This window comes from Lissotriton helveticus, chromosome 2_1, assembly GCF_964261635.1.
Source record: "Lissotriton helveticus chromosome 2_1, aLisHel1.1, whole genome shotgun sequence".
In the NCBI taxonomy this organism is placed as follows: Eukaryota; Metazoa; Chordata; class Amphibia; order Caudata; family Salamandridae; genus Lissotriton; species Lissotriton helveticus.
Window position 1 is genome coordinate 803,647,765 of NC_136059.1, and position 19,076 is coordinate 803,666,840.

Genomic DNA, 19,076 nt, shown 5'->3' on the forward strand with positions numbered 1-19,076 from the left:
CGATTCTTTTTCTTTTTTTTTACACGATTTTTCGTTATCTGCAAAGACTAAACAGAGTATTGCGACTCTGTGTTTGTTTGTAAATAGAGAATGAACCAAAGAGAACTAATTCTAAAACAGTAAATGCTTGGATAACAATCAATCAAATGGAGAGAGAAGCAGGCACGACGGATTACAACGGGGGCAAAGGCCTGCGTTAACTACCTTTCACTATCTGCAAAGAGAGAGTACTCCTAATAGAAATGAGGGGGGGGGGGCACCATTCAAAGCAGATCAGTGTGCATAAACACGAAAATGTTTTCACTTACCACGTACTTGACATTCGACAGCTTATGATATTTGGTATTAAAAAACCATTGAAATTCACTGAAAAAACCATAGGTTATAGACCATATATAGTTAGGAATTAGCATTTACAAAACCTTGAAAATTCACTGAAAAAACCATAGGTTATAGACCATATATAGTTAGGAATTAGCATTTGAAAAACCTTATTTTACTCACACAAAACCATTGAAATTCCATATATAGTTAGTTGCACTAACTATATATCGCGCACCCGCAATCCACTGCTGATCATGTCACATATTACATCATTCATGACATGGTCAGTGACATCACTGATGACATCACTGATGACATCTCAAATATTATGTCTTTGCACAATTCCATTATCTGTAGAAACCATCATATATATTTCACAATGTAATCACTGTTCCTCACGTATTCCCCCAGCAACTATTATTTAATTTTAATGTGACTCCTATCTCTACCTGGTAAAGTACACATTCATTTCTTAAATGTCCCTGCGGGGTTGTGATATATGTGAAATATGACCAAACATTCATTTGTTTGCTTTAATTTTATCCTATCAGGTTCTACTTCATATGAAAAAGTGGCTGTGAAAAAGAAGGACATTTATAAGAAAAAAATCTATGTATATCTGCTGCACGTATGCCATTTTACCACAATTCTTGAGGGCAAAGAGAGACATAAATGTACATGATATATACACCTATATACAAAAGACCATTCTGTCTTGGAATGGGAAACTTTCCAGGCTCATTACTAATCATTCTTCTTCCTATGATCTTATTTACAGATGTACAAATAGTTCAGCATCTTGATTATGTCCGTACGGGTATTCTGTTCCCATCCCCAATATCATCCTGGATTCCATTTTCTGCAATTTCAATGTACGATCGCCTCCTCTTTCCGATGGTTTGATGATCTTAATCCCAGAATATTTCAACTGACTGCAATCGTTAGGATGGAATTCGCTCAAAATGTTTGGGCATGGGGTAGTTTGGGTCTTTGTTTTTATTGCAGGGAGATGTTGGAGTATCCGCAATTTTAGTTTGTTGATCCCCATATAGAACTTCCCACAGGGGCACATTAGTCTGTAGATCACATATTTCGATTTGCACGTAATATGGTCCACAATTTTCTCAGATCTCCCATTCTGTAATTTATACTCTGTAATGTTGGAGCCATGTTCGCATGCTCTACATTTAGAGCATTTCCAAAACCCTGGTGTTGTTAACCATGAGATCTTTTTTTTTTTTTTTCTTTTTTTATAAATTCTTTTTATTGTTGCATCAGGCACACCATAAGAACAAGAAACAAGACATCTCGGGGGAGCGTCAACATTCCGCTCTTCCCGACCTTACGCAACTTTTGTAAATTAGCAGTTACATGGCAGACATCGTGGTGCACTGATCTATTTCCTATTTCCACCCCGAACTCCCCCCCCCCTTAACTACAAGTAAAGACATCAACTGAGAGACCTCTTCTCGAAGCCCCCCTTCCCACCCTCCCCTTCCCCCCCCGAGCAGCGTGTCCCCCTTCTCTACCACCCCCCCCCGACATCCTTGTCTCATTCGGCTCTCCAAGTTGTGATACATTGAAGATAAGCAACCCATGGCCCAAACCCACCGGAGGCAAAATGCTGGAATCAGCGACAAACGTACTACTCCGGCGAACCACCCCTCCCCCCGCCCTCCTCCCCAGTCAGTCTCCCCCTCCTACTCCAATCCATGGTAGTGTCTCCACTTAGCCCATATTTTTCGGAATTTTCGTGGGCACCCTCTAGCTTTATAAGTAACTCGTTCCGCTGCCATATACATATCTAAACCATGAGATCTTTTTTGGTTGTTTGATTTCTAGATGACTGAGGGGTTAGGATGTCTCCTAAGGAAGCCGTTTTTCTGTAGGTGATGCTTGGATATTTGTTAGGTTTTCTTTCAGCGTTTCATCCAATAACAAAATCTCCCAGTTCTTCCTTAGCACTCTTTTTAGATCTTTACTTTGGTTATTAAAATCCATGATTAGGCGTGTTGTGCCTTCTGTGTTGCCCACATCATCGTTCGTTCTTGCTATTCCATCCGTTACTGGAATTAGGAGGTCTGCTCGTTCTTATAGATTCATTCTAGATTTCGCCATTTGGATCAGTTCTGCTGGATAGCCACTTTCCAGAAATCGACTGCTCATTTTCTCAATTTCTTGCTCCAAGTCCTCCATTTCTGAGCAATTTCTTTTGGCCCTCAGCATTTGACCATAGGGTATACTCCATTTTAATTTTACTGGATGTCCACTGTTGGCATGGAGAATACTGTTGCATGATGTTGGTTTCCTGGGCATCTTAGTGCACAGTCTGTTGTTCTTGATGAAAACTTCTACATCCAGAAAAATGATGCTAGTCTCACTTATGGCTGATGTAAAATGGAGGTTGTAATTATTTTTTTCAAGTAAGTCGATGAAGGCTTGAAGATCTTCTTATCTCCCATCCCATATGACGAACAAATCGTTGATGAATCGACACCACGTTTTTATTTTTGAATGTTTTTTCTTTTCTTCCTCCAAGATTTCTGTCTCCCAGATGGCCATCATGAGATTTGCATACGTTGGGGCAAAAGATGTCCCCATTGCCGTGCCTTGTTTCTGCAAATACAGGCTGCCCAGGAAGAGGAAAACGTTGTGTCTCATATATTGGCAAAAAATATCTTTTCACACTTATATCATAAAAAACATACCGAAATATTATATATTGCTCGTAAGCAGACGCTCACTCAGAAGCTGGTTTTGCTGTAAGTATTTATTCTCAGGTAATGCTCTCTCTCTCTCTCTCTCTCTATATATATATATATATATATATATATATATATATATATATATATATATATATATATATATATATCGTGCTCGAGCTTTCAGGGCTCTAAGGAAAAGATGCAGCACTCAAGGAGGTACGAAAATTATTTATTAAGTGGGAAAAACGCACAGACGCGTTTCGGCGTGAGCCTTTGTCAGTGTGTCAATCGTGACTTACAAACAGCATGTTAATAAAGTTTCCATATAGTCAATGACAGCGACATAGGACTAGACCCTTGGACATCACTATGGGCGCCATCTTGGAGTGTTGTTATGTTCCACATTATACCACATGCGTAGATCGATTTAATATTTGTCAATTATCCTCGTATTCGTGTTAAAAGGGTATATTATACATAAACATATCACAAGATTAAGACGTAAAAATAAAGCCATGGATCGGCTAGTGTCCTATGTACAGGCTGTCTCATTATGACTATTGTGTTTACTATTTACTGAAAATGACACCACAGTTCATCAAAATTCATCAAGAATTAATCAAGAATTATTCAAGATGTCCACAAAAAATTGGTGACATCACAATTCATCAAAGATCAATGTTAATCAGTTCAAAATTCAAAAATTTGCAAAATTTTCAAAGTTTACAAAAGGCAAAACTCAGATAAAACACAAGGCAAAGCAATATAAGACTTGGCTAAATTCATATCATACAAACAGAGTTTCTATGGAACAGTAGAGGGAAGGATTACCCAAATAAAACATTAGAGACTATAAATCCTCTACATCCAACAGTGGGACAGTGGGGGAATGCTTTTAAGAGGTCACTATTTCATCATTATTAAAAGACGTCATTCCCAGAAAGTGATCAGGTTGTTAAAATGTCACTTTCCTAGATGAAATGCCATTTCCTCTCCACTGCTGAGTCCTCTTGGGTATTTGGTAGAGAGATCTATAATATACCTTGATTCTAATCTGCGAAGTCTGCAATGTCCAACCCAAAGAATTGGAGTTTGTTGCGATCCTTTCCGTGCTCTTATTTATTTTTTTCAAAAGAGTGTCCCCTGCGAGAGCGCACTTGAAAAGCAGGCAAATCCTGTGTTTTCAAAAGCATCCTTTATTCTTGGTAACCGGACATCATTGTGTTTGATTAAAAATAAACAGCCCTACGCTCCTGCGCCTTGATCACCGGCTCCATGCTGTGTGCTGAGGTGGAGAAAAAACAGGTAATGAGTCACTGGACTTTTTAAAGCTCTCAAGTGAGTTATGCCCTCTGGTGGAAATTAGGTTTTCAGTATTCTGGGACTCGTAGTTTCCTTGCTTTTCAGAATAATATCCTCTAGTGGATTCCGCCTTACAGTCACAAGATTTTGCATATTTATTGCTCTCCAGTGAGCTACAAACATCAGACTCCACTTTACTTCCTTAATACTGCTTGACCTGCAAGTCTCGAACACAGCCAAATAAAAAATGGACTTGTTGCCCACCTCTTTCTGCCTGCTGACATTGCAATTTGGTCCGTGACCAAGGCGCAGGAGCAATGAAAAGCGTAGGGCTGGTTATTTTAAACAAGCGCAGTGATGTCTGGCTTGGAAGAATAAAGGATGCTGTTCACAATTACAGCATTCACCTGATTTTTTTAAGTGCGTTCTCGTTTGGGGGGACACCTCTTTTTTGCATATATATATATATATATTATTTAAATTAGTGTTTTTTTACATTAAATTAATGTTATATAAAATAAAATATTTAGAATTTACTATTTTACACTATATATATATATATATATATATATATATAGTGTAAAATAGTAAATTCTAAATATTTTATTTTATATAACATTAATTTAATGTAAAAAAACACTAATTTAAATAATATTTAATACTATATAAAACATAAACTTTTATAAACACACACACCTATATATATAGATGTGTGTGTATGTTTATATATTCATATATATATATATATATATATATATATATATATATATATATATATATATATATATATATATATATATATATATATATAATGTAGTACTATTATTAAAAATATATATTTTACATGTTTTGGGTAATGGTTTTACATTTACTACCATATGTATATCACACACAAAGAAAAGCAATGTCCACACTCTTGGATTGTGCCTCAGTGGAATTTTAATTACACAAGGTAGCGCGTTTCGACAGACTGTGCTGTCTTGATCACACGATTTGCATACGGGAAATGTTAAAATATATAGTCTTGTAAGTGAAAATTGAAAACAGACAAGTCTTTCCTCATGTTATCTGTAGACCAAAACATAATAATAATGTGGCGGCCATCTTGTAGTATTACTAGTTGCCCTAAATACTACTAGTATGCAAGGACATAATCATGAATAAATATACACAGAATATGAAAACGTGTGTAGCCTGGCAATCATTAATATCATGATGTGCATCATGCCAACTGAGCATTGACAAATATATGCCCATGTCCCAATACATCCGGGAATTTCAGCAAAGCAAGGAATGCGTCATTTAAAAAAATCACATATTTATGCATATTAGCCACTATACAAAATAACACTGCAGAAATTAATACGGAAATTCATGGTCCTATAGCCTATAGGAACTTGTCAAGGTAAGTTGTAAATTAAATGAATAAAGTCACAGTGTCTAGCATGGAACACCCTGTATATACATAACCATACATGTGTATGTAACAATCAACGGCAAGGCATAGTTCCAGAGTGCTGACTGGGTGTTATGGGTACGATCTGATAATCACAATCACTCGTAGAATATAATCAATAGTTTTGGTATATTGGCCCGAGAGTGTCCAAATTCAAATATTAGAAGACATAGTGCCTATATTGTTCTACACCACTGTTTAAATAAAGGCAGATCATGGTATACATCCGTAGGAGGATTCAATGGTGTACTGTATGCCATAGTGGCTATTCACACACTAGTACATGAACACAACATAATGATTCCTACGCCTATGTACTTTACAACAAGCCTTAAAATACACAAGACCATAACATGATATAAGGAAACAATCCTGTAAGCAAAGAAGAAGCAAGTGAAAAAAGTGAATGAAGAAATCTTATCTGAATAAAGGGTGCTCATAATGGGGAAGAAAAGGGTAGGGAACCCGTGCAATAAGTGTCAGTCCTATGGCAGGGGGTCCCTTCCTTTCCTCCTGTGAAAATATAAAACAGAAGAAAATCAGAATTACAATTTAAAACTGAGAGAATATATAGTGTGATACACATTATTTACAATACAATACATGTAGAAGTAGATATAGATGCTCTAAATGGTAACATAGTTTCACAGAAGAGTTAAGCTCCTGACAACAGTGGGAAAACTAGGGACTAATGCCCAGATGCATCAAACAGAATTGCATTCGCAAACGGTGCGAATCCCAATTTTCGGCCGTTTGCGAATGCAATTGACTAATTTGGAATGCATCATGCATTTCGCAATTTTAGGAATCGCAAACATGTTGCGATTTCTAAAACTGCGATTGCATTTAAGGAATCGCAATTTGAGATTTCTTAAATGCAATGCATGATTATTTTTGAATTGCGAATTCGCAATTTGGAAGGGGTAAAATAGCATGAAAATGAACGTCATGCTAATTTACAGAAAACTATCAAATATGCACAAATTGCATTTTTGGAAGTTTAAATTTACACACACACATGCCCTTGGGGCATGTGTGTTTGTAAATTGCACTTAAAGTTACATTTCAGGGGTGCAGGGAGGGGTTCTTTGGACCCCCCTGCACCCTTGAAATTGCATTCACATTTTGCGAATCGCAATTTGAAATTCGCAAAATGTGATTGCCTTCCCATTCATTCCTATGGGCCTTTTAGCCCATAGGAACCAATGGGAAGGCTTTTCCTTAATTGCGATTCGCAAATTGTGAATCGCAATTAAGGAAAAATACCGAATCGCAAAAATAAATGTGATTTGTTCATGCATTGCCGTTTGCGATTTCTAAATTGCGATTCCTTAATTTTTGCAATTTAGGAATCGCAAACAGCAACAATGATGCATCTACCCATTACAGTTTAACTTTCATGTAAATGTACATTAAGTTCCTCATCTAAGTTGTGGCCTCACGGCTGTTTAGTCTCGAGTTCCAGAATCCATTTGGATTCTCGTTTCCATAACAGTTGCACTCTATTTCCGTCCTGAGGGCCGATGTGTACCTGTTCAATGACAAAATAGCTCAACAGAGCACTGTTGGAAAGATGGTGTGTTTGGAAATATACTACAACCGGGTAGTGTGCATCCCTATTGTTTATGGCGCCATATGCTCTAGGACTCATTTTTTGGCCATAAATGTTGTGCTGCCAATGTAGCGTAGTGCAGTCTAAGGCATACACTACAAAGGTGGGACTGCACTTTAGAAATTGGGTTATCTGTTTCTTATTGGTTCTCCCTGGTACGTTGTATTCTTTTACCATGTGGCTGTTCCGGCAGGCTTTACAGTGACCGCAAGGAAAGACACCTTTAAGGTTATGGTCTCCTTGTTGTCGTGTTGGTGTGATGTTGTTATGGACCAGGATATCTTTTAGACTTCTGCCTTTCCTATAGGTGATTCTAGGGTGTGTGTGGATAGATTTACCAATAATGGCATCACCTGTAAGTATTGGCCAGTGTTTAGCAAAAATCTTGTGTATCTGCTGAGAATTACGGTTAGATGTGGTGATGAGTCTTGTCTCTTGTGGTTCTACATTAGTGGCAATGGCAGTGTTGTGCTCACTCAAAATGTCAACTCTACGGGTTTTATTTTCTTTTTCCACTGCACAGTTGAGTACCCATTTGGGTTATCCTCTACTTGAAAACCTTGCAATCATGTTTTCTTTTTCAATGTCAAATCTTTCCTCAGTACTGCAGTTTCCCATTGCCCTCAGTAGTTATAATAACACATAAACTGAATATATGAACTAAAACACATTAAGATGATTAAAAAAGAACATTTTGTATGACTATAATATTGGAAACGATGTTAACAGCAACACTATTATTAACATATTTCTTTACCTGCAAACATCAATATTCTTGACAAGGATATTTCTACATCACAATATTTTAGTATCACAGTATTTCTTTCTGAAATTTCTGTAGCCTGACATTCACAACTCAATGTGTTGTCCAAAAGCATATGGTTGTGATGTCTAGTTAGAGCATGGAACTGTGGAATGTGTGAAGTGGCAAGGAAGGTTCAAACCTGAAGGCAGAAAACAGTAAGCATTTGAGTTCTGGTCCGACAAATATCCTTGGTGGATCTGTAGCAGGATCACAAGTGATGAAGGAGGAAAGTGAGAAAAAGGCTTTGGTTATCAATTTCAGCCAGTGTGAGGTCCTAGATAATTGGATGATGCTTTGAATATTTCTCTGGCAGGCCAGTTCCTATGAATGCCTGTATATACAAAAACCTGCAATCGGTGTTACATAATTTCTATGTCTTCCAACAATAGCCTTCTTCAATTCCTTGCCAATATTACCTCATCTATCCCAAGTGTGGGTGTTAGATCTTCTTTGTTCTGTTTGATCTCTGCTGCAACACTTTAAGCAATGTTTCCTTTCACCAATGCATTTGTAAAAGATGTCCCATCACCTTGTATGTAATGCCTCTTTATCATGCATACTGTTCGATGTTGCACACATCTCAAATGACAGGCTTCTCTCATGAATAATGTATGCTACTAGATCATTTTCTTTAGGGCAATGTACACTTTTGAGGAGTCTCTTGGCACTTTTAGTAATCATTATCCCATGCAAAAATTAAGCACATAGAATCAATATCTGTTATAAGAAAGCCAAGCTTCTAAAACATTTCTGAATTTCAGCAAAGAAGTACAGGAGCGCAGCTTAAGTGGAATGTTGTTCAAAAGGCAGTCACCCCAAACTCAGAAATCTCTCTCAGCTCATATTTTATTCTTATAAATTGGGATTTTGAAAAGAAGTACAGAGTTCAATCTCAAATTCCAAGAAGATGTGTATTTTTGGAATTTCGCCATTAAAAATGTGTAGTATATAACAACAAAACAAAACTGGTGTCAGGAATAAAACATATAAAAAATCCCTAAACAATTTAGTGAAATATGTTATAACTTCATGACTACAACATCGTAAAAATGGCAAGGAATTAGATAAGAGGATCAAGAGTTGTTAATTTAAAAGAAAATAAGAAAAAGTGTCTTACTAGCACTTAACCATGATTAGCAATTTTACCTTCTGTATTAGTATGGGTGATGGAAGTCTAAAACCATTATCAGTGTGAGGCAGGACATTGTTGGTGAAGTGGGCTCCATGAAAATCATATAACTTGTCATAAACTTGGTGAAACAAGTTCAGAGAGGGATGAACTTGAAAACAGTAACCACCAAGGTTGCTGCTCCGGTTGTATGTTGGAATTTTGCCAGTATTTTAGAGCTTGAAATTCTTCAGTTGGGCAAGGCTGGGAGCCATTGACAGCCTGGGTTCCATAAGGTCAAATAAATCGTTTCTGTGGTCCCACAGGAATATGAAACTTCACAACAAAACTCTAACAGTGGAAAGCACCAGAAGCTTTCAATTAGAAGAACTTGAAACTATAACCACCAAAGTCACTTTAAAGCTGGGAGGATCACTTTGCAATCTTTTCTTACTCGTGCAATGTATATAGGAACTCATTCACTTCTGTAGCATGAAATTCTTCTGTGAGTTAATGCTGGTTGTTGTGGTAAGGCGGAACTTAATAAGGTTGCGTACCTGGTCTCAGCGATGTCCAATATGTCATGAAAAAAATGTTACGCAGGAGAAACCATGACATCTTGTCCATCTTTTTTGTTCTTTCTATGAACACATTGTATCCAGCTTGTCCGACCTTGAGGGTTGGCTTTTAGCTCTGGAGATTCAAGAGAAAACATGTTTCCTCCAGACCTTCATTTAGTGACATTGGAATGCCTTCTGTTATCTCTTCTCGTCTTCCCAGCAACATTTTGGTGTCATGGTTATAGGAGCCCCTATGTATAGGGGTAATCAAGCAGTGATTGGTGGTAAACCTTAAAAATATAACTGCAACTTTCATATCTTCTTCCTGTAATACTTTACAGCTGCTTGTTCTTGTCTGGCACAAGATATCTCAGAAGATGCGTACTGCTGGATTTTCCAAAATGAGGAAAGGAAGGCACATGCTAGACACCTGCTTGTGATCACGAAGCATCCCCAATACTAGTAACCTACCTATTGTCCTTCCCTTGGAGTGATCTATCTTTTATCAATCCCTTCGAGTGAGAAGCAAATATATCAATGTGAAGAGTGTCTTCACATGCCCTTGCCAGTCAGTTTCTTTGATTTGTGAGTGATAGTAACAGAAGGTCAAGCCTGCCTTTGTGTGATACAACTGATAAACGTCTTCTCTTCCCCAGAAGATATTTGTTAAACACAGGCATGGGTGGTTCCTGAGGGCCAATTAACTAAAAGACCCATTGTGTTCAGGTACTAATTATGTAGGAAATTCATGCCTACTCATGCTGCTTTAGATGGACATAAAATATATTGCAAAGTCATTGGATTAGACTTTGCCTGGCAAACAGTTCCTGAATCAGTCTTTTGAAAGGTAATTTTAACAACATTTCTACAATTATTCTTGTGACATTTGTACTGAAATATTATATTTGCAAAAAAGAAGAATTTTCATTAATTGATAAACTGTCATAAGAGTGGAATTGTTAGATAGGTCCTTGCTCAAGCTTCACAAAAGAGATGTTTACCACCTGAGCAGGCTGACTCAATTTAAAGCTGTGCCAGGCCTTTGCAGTAGCAGACATCTTAATGTCTGCATTATTTTTTAACACGTATATTGATGGCACTTTGTTGTCTTAACTCTGTTATTTGGGCCATTGTTACTTGCAACTTCAGAGCACACTTATGATAGACTTACATGATGTCAGTTGTATGCATTAAATGTCAGAATAGGTTACATTAGAATAGTAATACTGCAGGTTTGTCTGATATATTACAGGGATGCTCGACAGCCTAGTTGCCAAATTTATAATCTCAACTGGGTGGAATAATCCACGTTAAGGGGCTGACTACGAAGCCATAGTAAACGGCTCCGACCCTCGGAGCCATTCCTACGGCATCATATTCAGCTGTTCTGATTTATTTCCAACCAACCCATTTGGATGGAGTCTGTCGGAAAGAAATCTGAATTGGATTTCTGAATGGCTTCCGATGGCTCAGAGAGCTCGTCTGCCATTCGGAAAGCCTCAAGTAATCCCAAGGCCGGCTTTTTCTGCCCGAGGGATTACAATGTCAGATTCCGACAGCCTTTCTGTGCCGGCCTTTCCGACAGACGACAATCGACTTTTGGGGCCCCCAGCAGGGCCCCCATGCGTGCACGGTCTTGAGTTGGAGGCCGAGGCGGCACCTGTGGTGCCCCCCTGGGGTACAGTAATGAACTGCACCTCTTCTCTTTACAATGGGAGCATGCATTCCAGTCGAAATGCATGCTCCCATTGTAATGGATAGGTCCGTCCGACATCTAAATCGGGCCATAACTGTTGGACTTTTATGCCACCTGTGTTGTCTTTGCATAGTTTTAGCATGTACTTTGATTTAAGCAAAATTGGCAATTAGCAAATTAGTGATTCCCAAACAGTCAACATGTTCTTAGGGATTCAATGCACGAGCACCCTATTATATAGTTACTTTATTGATTTTTCACCTGATAACTTGCTTGCAAAACTTCCTTACTTTGATTAAGAAAACATTACTCATTATTGTAGTAACTGAATAGGTAGTTTATGGAGTAATGGACCTAGTCTTAAGCATCCATTTAATAGACCGAATGAGAACTTCAGTCCATGTTGGGTGACTGTGGCCTTTGCAATGCAGCTTTAACCTTTATGGGATTTCTTTGCTGTATCCATTTTCTATGAATATGTTTGTTCTTTCTTTGGAAATGTTCTCTAAAATTATGCTGGCATTTCTGTGCCACTGCATCACTCATACACCACAAATGAAACACATGCACACCATCACAAATTCACATACGCTAAAAGTTCCACACAAGCATAACATATCACTATCACCTACAACATTATGCACAGCATCACATGTACCATCTCACATGAACATACTCACAAATCATGTATATTGTTTAAATTATCATAAACAGGGGGGCGGATACGTTCCAACACAAAAACACTAATTATAGGCATATTCCTCTTGCATTCCTTCCTTTCCGAACTGCAACATCTTCAAAACCAGCTTCATCATTTACAAAGCACTCACAACAGGAGCCCCACTTCTTTTGCAGGCAATTTTACCATCTGTGGTGGTTCATGAAACAATTTTAGCCAGGACCCCATCAGACTGAAGTCAGAAGAAGTGTAAATAAGAAAAACGCAGCAGCAGACCTTTTCCATCTATGCATTAAGGCTCTTGAACAACATCCCTATATTGAAAAAGGCCCAGCCCAATACTACTCGAATTTAAGAGAGTTGAAGATGCACCTCTTTAAAGAACAGTATATGATAATCCAATACCAGTCCACAAACCAGCTGCATCACATGTCACTTAATTACTTTATGCTTGTCTTTGACCCTGTACATTGCTCCGCTGCACTTTGGTTAGGTTCACAGTTTAGAAATACCACATACATTAATACATTATGAGGACTCTATAACAGAAATAAGGGGACTGATTACAATGGTGGGCGGACACCCTATCGGAAATCAGGACCGCCTGACTGACTGTTGGCGGTCCCGACATAGGAATTGACCGCCACCACGGCGGTCCAATGCCTATAGTTTGTATTGCGGCGTGTGCTGCTGGCTGCAGCACCCACCGCAATGCAAAATAGGGACACTTTACATATCCCTGCAGTACGTGGCAGGCACCATCCGTTGCTGCCACATGATGCAGGGAGCCCCCCAGTGCCTACAACTCAGGGCTAGGACGGAAGGGGGCCTGCTATGGGCCCCCAATGTCCCTTTCCACCTGCCTGTTCATGGAGGGTTAACCGCCATGAACAGGCGGGCAGAAAGGTACATCATAATCCCTACAGCGGTGCCTGGTAGGAACCACCACCATTGTAGGGAATACGAGGCCCTCCGCTGCACTGATGGGCTATTGTATGAAGCAGGAACATATTTTGATTTTACATAGCTCACGTTAAAGATGTTGACTTTTAGATTTTTTTTCACAGAAGAAATGGCAGAACTGGCCTTAAGCAGGGCACACTCCGATTTTTAGCGACTCACATATAAATGGTGTTGGTAGTGAGATTATTTGCCACAGAAATATTAGACCATGCTATAGAAGAGTTTGATTCAATTACAGAGGAAATGAATGGAGCATAATTACAACTAAAACTCTGATACTTTAGAAATGCAGGGCTGCACCGTATTTACTACAATACGGTGCAGTCCTGCATTTCTCCCTGCGCTGGCGCTAAATTTAGCTGCCTAGCGCAAATGGAGGTACCCTTGCACAAAAGTGCAAGGGTGCCTGCATTGTAAGAAATGATTGTTTATGTGCAGGATGGTGTTCCTTCCTGCAAATAAATAATCATAAATGTGGCCACAGCCCATGCAGGGAAGAGCGGTGGGGTAGTGGGCCAGGTGGAAGGGGATTTCGACCGACGATGATGAGGGAAAATTCATTATTTACTTATTTTTCCCTTGTTGTCGTCTGTCGAAATCCCCCTCCACCTGGCCCCACCGCTCTTACCTGCACAGGCCGCGGCTGCATAAATGGCGATTTGTAACTTCTATGTGTGCTGCTTGTGCAGATCACACAAGTTACAACTCGTCATTTTTTTTTTTTTCTTTTTTTTTTTTTTATTTCAAGCGATCCTCCCAGCCCAGGCTCCGAGTCGCGGCCCGCCACACCGCCAAAGCAATCGACGTAGGACCCACAAGATGGCGCCCAGCAGGGCGAGAGTAAAGCACTCTGTTAAAGTCACCTCCCGGAAGCTGAAGTCTATCCATCTCAAACGCCGGATTACTACCCGGCGAGAACATGATGTGGTTGATAGCGGACAAGTGTGAGGCCCAATAATACCTCTTAATATCGGGGAGTGCAATGCCACCGTCATACCAAGGAATGGAAAGCTTAGCAAGAGCAATACGCGGGCGTCCATCCCAGACAAGTTGTCTCTGAAGGGTCTCAATCTCCCGAAAATAGGACTGAGGGACAGGATCATAATAATTCTGGAGAGCGTAAAGAAACCTCGGTAACGACATCATCTTAAACAGGGCTGCCCGACCAAGGGGAGACAAGGGAAGCCTGCGCCAACGAGCAACGTCCAAACGCAGTCGAAGCAACGGAGGAAGGAGATTACGATCAAAGCGAAGAGACGAGTCCAGAGTAACGAAAACTCCCAAGTATTTGAAACCATCCCGGGCCACCTGAAGAGGGAGCCTGCTCGGTAATGGAGGCAAGACACCAGACAAAACATACACACAGGACTTGGTCCAATTGATTACGAGGCCCGAGTTAGCACCAAAGGACACAAGAACGTCAAATAAAACAGATAAAGACTTACGAGGGGAGGTAAGATACAAGAGGATATCGTCCGCATAGAGCGAGACTCGGTCCTCGAAGTCCGGGGCCCAGCGGATCCCTTTAAGGGACGGTTCCCAGCGGAGCCAGGCCGCCAACGGCTCAAGGGCGAGCGCAAACAGTAGCGGGGACAAGGGGCAACCTTGGCGGGTGCCCCTGCCCAGGGGGAAGGGAGCAGACACCCTACCATTCACAACAACCTGCGCCAAAGGTTCCGCATACAATAACTTAATCCAGCTAATAAACTCGCACCCGAAACCGAATTTCTCAAGAGCCGCCCATAAATAAGGCCACTCCACAGTATCAAAGGCCATGGAGGCATCCAAGGACGCCAAAATGGCCGGTTCAGTCAGTAGCCCTGCCCTCGCTATCACGCCGTGAAGACGACGTAGATTCAAAGCAGTGTTGCGATGCGGGATAAAACCAGATTGATCCGGATGAACTAAGTCCCCAAGAACCGATAGGAGTCGGGTCGCCAAAAGTTTCGCCAGAACCTTGGGTTCAACATTTAACAGGGAGATGGGTCTATATGAGGAACAAAGGTCGCGAGGTTTACCGTCCTTAGGGATGACGACTATCGTCGCCAAACGCTGATCATAGGGAAGGAGGTTACGCTCACGTGATTCCAAAAACATATCGCGGAGATATGGCGCCATTTTATCGGGTCGCAACTTGTACAACTCAATAGGCAAACCATTTGGACCCAACGCCTTGCCCGAACGGAGCGAACGAATGGCAGTAGCTATTTCATCAACCGTAAAGGGGGAGTCCAAAGCGATACGGTCCAAATCAGAGACACAGGGCAATGCAATATCACGCAAAAGGAGGCGAGAGTCAGCCACATCCCTCACAGACACAGGAGCATACACAATACGGAAATGTTCCGCAAAACGATCTACAATGGCGATCGGATCAATCACATTTTCACCACTCGCAGACTGAATCACAGGCACAACACGATTAGCTCTTTCTTTCTTGTCCAACCACGCCAGGAGTTTACCCGCCTTATCACCAACATCATACAATCTGCCTTGTTGCTCACGAAACATCGCTTTTGCAGCGTCAGTAACTAGGGATTTATATGCAAACTGTTTTAGACCCAGGGCATGAAGTTTCTCAGGCGTGACACCAGATCCCAGCTCGTCCTCCAAGGCAGAAATTTCCCCCTCGAGGTCCACTACCTCCCTCTTCCCGGCTTTCTTAGCTTCAACAATCAAAGAAAGGGCCTGTCCACGAATCACAGTTTTGAAGGCTTCCCACAGGGACACCGCCGAAGGGACCGACCCCTCGTTTTCCAGGAAATAAGCATCTATGGACTTGAGCAAGAGGGCACGAGTCTCAGGGGAGGAGAGATACCATGGGTTAATGGGAGCCACTCGGCCCACTGCCTCTATCCCAACCTCAAAACGAAGCCAGAGCGGCGAGTGGTCGGAGATGCCCCTTGGCAAATGTATAATCTCACGGACCGCCGACGACTGGGCAGCGGGCATCAGGAAATAATCTAGCCGAGATAGGCTACCATGGGCACCAGAGTGAAAAGTGTATTGAAGCTGAGTAGGGTGTAACAATCGCCAGCAGTCCACAAGGCCAAAAGTATCCAAAAACCCACCCAACCAACGCTGGGCATGCGGGGTATCCCTGGGGGGATGGCGATCGTGAAGGCCAGAAAGCACTGAATTAAAGTCACCGGCAAGAAAGAGTACACTATCAGGAAGGCCCAACAAGACACGGCCTAAATCAGTGAAAGTAGCAGTTTGCAAGCCTGGGGGGACATAAACATTAAAGAGGGACAGGGTGCGGCCCTCATATCTACCCACCAGAACAATATATCTCCCACGGTCATCCCGAATCACCTCATCTATCGCCAGAGGGAGGGAGTTACGAACAAGGATACCCACACCCCTGGATCCTGAGGTAAACCCCGAGTGTGCCACAAGGCTGTAGCCCCATCTATTCATTGCATTACATACATTCCCAATCAAATGGGTCTCTTGCAGGAAAACAATGTCCGGTGACAAACGTCTTATATATTTCAACACCACACTGCGCTTGATGCGATCTCCCAGGCCATTAACGTTCCAGGAAACAAATTTCAACCCCCTACCCCCCATCCCACCCACCCGAGCCAGGACCCCCCATCCAAGAGCTAGACATCAGAAACATCAGTAAAGACAGAAGCAATTCGCCTTGAAAACAACACACAAAAAAATAAGAACTTCCCATCCCCCCTCCCCCAAGCTGAAAGGAAACACCCCCCACCCTGCACCCCTGCAAAAAGCTAAAGAGCCACCCCAACCTGCAGTGTGCCTGTCGCCCCATAACCCCTAGTCCACACAAAGACCCCGGAGGAGGAAAGGTCTCCGTTCCACCCGCCCCCAGACTACAGTAAGAGCAAGAAACAACACACAAAAAAATAAATAATCACATTGCAGAGGTACGCCGGCCACCACTCCTGGGAACGTATTCAAAACGAGACATCAGAGTCAAACAATCAGATCTCCACACCACCTTCGGCACCACCAGGGTGAGCGGCAGATTCAGTCTCAGGAGGACGGTCAGGCAAGGAGTCCAGCCAGTCATTAACAGCATCCGGTCTATCAAAGAACAGAGTACGCTCATTATACTCGACACGAAGTCTGGTGGGGAAAAGCATAGCATAGCGTAGACCCCGATCTCGAAGACGTTTCTTAGCACCACGAAACTCCATCCGTTGTCTTTGAACCTGTTGGGAGAAGTCCGGGTAGAAGTTCACCGTGGCATTCTCGAAGGCCACTGGGCCCTTCACCCGTGAGGCCTGCAGGATAGCGTCCCGATCCCTATAATGAAACAGTTTAGCCACAATAGGCCTTGGCGGAGCACCCGGTTTAACTTTGCCCCCCGGGACACGATGTGCACGTTCAACCGTGAAAAATTTGGTAAGCACGGAGGGGGCAAGATGGTTTAAAATCAGACCCTCAACCAGGAGATCAACAGAGTGGGGTTCAGGGTTTTCCGGTACACCAACCAGGCGAACATTGCAGCGACGTGCCCTGTTTTCAAAATCCTCCAGGCGTCGGGTCATGAAGTCGTTTACCCGACGAAGATTCCCAACCTCCGTCTGGAGCTCCGAGACGTCCTTCGTGAGGCTAGACGATTTAATATCCAATGACTGCACCCTCTCATTCGTCTTGCCGAGATCAGCACGAATCAGGTTCACCTCGATGGCCACGGTGTCAAGTTTGTGGGCCAAGGCCTCATACTGAAGGCCGGTGGATTCCCTCACTCCCGAGATGGCGCCCATGATATCCTGTAGGGAAGGCTCCGCCGACTCTTCCAAAATTCGTTCAGACGCCGTACTGTGGCCAGGTAGGGCAGCTCCGGGGGACCCCTTAGATTGAGTATAACGGTCCATGACGTTCGTCTGAACCGGCGCTCCGCGCAGAGGTGTTTTCGTCTTGCGCGTTTCTCTGTCCCCTCTGCCCGCCATTTTGAAGATGCGTCACGGGACAAGCCACCAGGGTCGACGGGCCAAACACCCAAAACTCAGGATCAAAAGTACACCCAAAAGAAGGGCTCAACTCGGGAGGAGGCCACCAAACCAGCACATAGACAAGAGGAAAGCCCCGTGTCCGAACCGTCTCCAAGTCTCAGCCAAGCGCGATACGCACACTCGTGGCACAGGTCGAGACAGAATCGAAACCGAAACTCAGGAAGGGGGTCTCACAAGGCCAGATCTCCTGCCGTTGTTGTTCAATTCCAGGACGGCCACAGATCTGCACCCCGTCCCGGGCGCACCTCAAGGGCGGAGCCCAAAAGTTCAGACCACCGTAGCTCAGGAGTACGAGATCCAAAGCAAATTCCGAAAAGTGCCAGGGTAATCAGCCAAACGTCCTCTACTCGAATTCTTACAAGAAATCAGGATCTAGTCAGGATAAATCGCCGGGAGCGGCGAGGGTCCGGAGAGCGCTGTGCTCAAGCGGCCATCACGGATGCCCGCCAAGCTCCTCCTCCACAACTCGTCATTTTTAAAATGATTGTTTATGTGCAGGAAGGGACACGTTCTGGCACGTAAACAATCCTACATGGCGTTTTACTGATTCTATGTGTGCTGCACAATGCAGCACACATAGAAACAGCCTGGTCTTAATTTTGGCGCTGTCCCATATTTATGCCACCCTTGTGGCATAAATGGGGCAGGGTCAAAATCAATGGGTGTTGCAGCAGAACGCTCACCGCAACACCCATTGCCCACCTTTTTCACACAGCGCCTTGTGAATAAGGTGATTAACTCTGCCTTTTGAATAAGGTGAAGCCCCTATCTCCACAAGATCATCAGAAAAAGTGACATTCCTGTGGCGAAATGGGCTTGTCAATATGCCCCAATATTTTCAAGCAAATTTTTAACAGTTTAACCTATATAAGTTA

At 42.3% G+C, this 19,076-nt stretch overlaps 1 protein-coding gene across 1 annotated transcript in view; it reads left to right on the top strand.

Moving 5' to 3' along the window:
• Positions 1 to 19,076, top strand: part of LVRN (laeverin) — a 663,539-nt gene that overhangs the window by 240,736 nt on the left and 403,727 nt on the right. The window lies entirely within an intron of this gene.